The sequence below is a fragment of the Cicer arietinum genome, chromosome 2 (genome assembly GCF_000331145.2).
Source record: "Cicer arietinum cultivar CDC Frontier isolate Library 1 chromosome 2, Cicar.CDCFrontier_v2.0, whole genome shotgun sequence".
Taxonomy (NCBI): Eukaryota; Viridiplantae; Streptophyta; class Magnoliopsida; order Fabales; family Fabaceae; genus Cicer; species Cicer arietinum.
In genome coordinates this window covers 15,186,349-15,188,706 of record NC_021161.2, presented here as the reverse complement: position 1 = coordinate 15,188,706, position 2,358 = coordinate 15,186,349, and the positions used below count along the sequence as shown (strand labels likewise).

The 2,358-nt window shown below is 30.3% G+C and overlaps 1 protein-coding gene across 2 annotated transcripts in view; it reads right to left on the bottom strand.

The window, feature by feature from the left end:
- Positions 1–219: 219 nt before the first annotated feature.
- Positions 220–2,358, bottom strand: part of LOC113785387 (uncharacterized) — a 9,446-nt gene continuing 7,307 nt past the window's right edge. Inside the window, exons 2-4 of one of the 2 annotated variants that reach the window (XR_012161877.1) lie at positions 1,989–2,109; positions 1,810–1,907; positions 220–564 (exon numbers count right to left, since the gene is read on the bottom strand). The gene's annotated coding sequence lies outside the window, so the exon portion shown is untranslated. Of the gene's footprint in view, positions 565–1,682; positions 1,908–1,988; positions 2,110–2,358 lie in introns of those variants that run through there. The other variant, XR_012161876.1, reaches the window with a different exon arrangement.

Here is a 2,358-nt window from a genome sequence, read left to right as displayed (position 1 = left end):
TTGATACTTACTCAATTTTCTCATTTTAACAATAGAATGATGTTAAATGATGAAAGAATGTAAAGAGGTGCAATAGTGAAAATGGAGCCTTAAAATAAAATAATTATTAATGGAACTTTACTTGCGAATTGGTCAAACAATAAATCAAAATCACTTTTACAAAATGAGTTTTAAATCCTCGAACCAAAAATAAATAAATAAATAAATAAATAAAAAGCAAGCACAACTATAAATTTTCTCATACACATCATGCTTCTTCAAAGGAAACAAGTGATGATAGAATACATAGTTAAATAGTTAATAGATACATAGTTTTTATAAATAGATAATAGATACAAGGTGCAATTTTCAAAAACCAATTTAGTAGGGATTTAGATCTTCTCCTTCCAAAAACATTTTATCTTTTTAGATTCTTGACGATGGCAAAGGAAGGAACACAAATCTGCTTTAGTCTGATTCTTTTCAGTTTTCATGAAAGAGTAGCTCATAATTGTATAGTTTAGAAGGACGAAAACTATAATCTGTGCAGATGAGAACTTTTAGTTTACTCATATTTTCCATCAACTGTGGAAAGAAAGAACTACTTCAACAAACCATATTTTGAAAAATATTCCCAAATATGCAGGAACATAGTTGCATTAAGATGTACAAATATATTATTTGGAACATAAAAAAAAATGAAAAACAGGATATCCAAATGGAAAAAGGATATGAAATGGAATTCACACAAAGATAACAATGCAGTTTGAAAACAAATAAAACATATCATGTAACAATTGGATGGTGAAAAAAATAGTCTGAATATTTAACTAGTTGCTGAAAACTCAAATGTCTTTCGTATAACGACTGCAGTGAAGGCCAATGTTTGTTAACGAATGTTAAGAAACATGACAAAAATGAGAAAGATGATACATAGTGATTAATTACAACAAGTCTATTTAAAGGCATTCCTAAACTGGCAACTAACTACTAATTTCTAACAAATACCGAGTTTTATATTAACCATGAATTGCCTTCTAACCAATTGCCTTTAGCTGGTCTTACATCATCTCACATAGCATCCACACTATTAAAAGATTCAGTTTTTAATTCATTCAATGTAAAATATATCATAATTCACCTTATCTAATATGGATATGTGAACATATGTGTATTTAATTTCACTTTTGAATGAGATAAAATTAGTTTTGGAAGCACACAATTGATTTTGACACGTTTGAGTATTCTTGAATAGAATTGATTTAACTTTTAGAATTGATTCTAACTTGATGTTGAAATTTGGAGCTCTTCCTTTAAGAATTGATTTTTAGCCTCAAATTTATTTTTGAACTCACTTTTAAACGAAATCATTCAAACATAAATCACTAAACATTCAACTCTAAATAAATTTTACAAAATCTAATCATTCAAAATCAATTTTCAGTACCAGAGACCCAAAACTAATGATACAAGTGAACAAAGCAGATTATCACACCAAGTTATAATCAACCAAGTCCAAGAGTATCAATTTTGATATAGGTGCTCAAAAGCCTTGTGTTCTGTTATCTATACTGATTTTTGTTTTAGGTTTCAGCCTTTCAGGAGAAAGGAATGGCTAAACTATAAGGCAAGGACTCAGAGCATCCCCGAACTCGGATTTAGGCAATTAATTAAATATTCACAGAATGGTGAAGCATGTAAGATGAAAGAAACATCCAAAACTGTGATATATCTTTCAATTAATAATGGATGTCATCTCATTCACATAATATATAGAAGAGTGTAAAACAAAATGGTCCAGAGAAGAATAGTATTGTGGCAAGCATGAACCTTAAGCAGTACTAGCTTTAGCAGGATGGTGAAGAAAGATAATCCATTCCAATATAAGCAATTATGAGAATAAGATGTTTCCAAACTTCAGAAAGATTCTGCAAAAAAATAAATGAAAGAATTAGAATAACACTATCCGCTGTGATGAAACAGTAACTATGATTCAGGGTCCAAGATACCTGAAACTGAAACACCATCTGTACTCATTCCGGCATAAGCTCGAAGGTAGGTTTTTGATACATTTCATACAGAAAACTCCAAGGCATCCCAAGAAGACCCAAATGCAAGTACAACTAATAGCTACATTATACAGAAGCAATGAGAGATCATTCAAACCAAATCACCATAGTAGCAGCATTAATACAATTGCATAATGCACAGCAATTGTGTGAAGTGTAACATAACATGATAAGATGTTTGTGCCAAACAGACACCCACTATTGCATCTAAAATACGTTTGTTCAATACTAACTTTGAAAAATAATCCTAAAATCCAAACGGACAATTTCTGCAAAACTCGATTTTAAATTATTGGACCAGTCCTGCTGA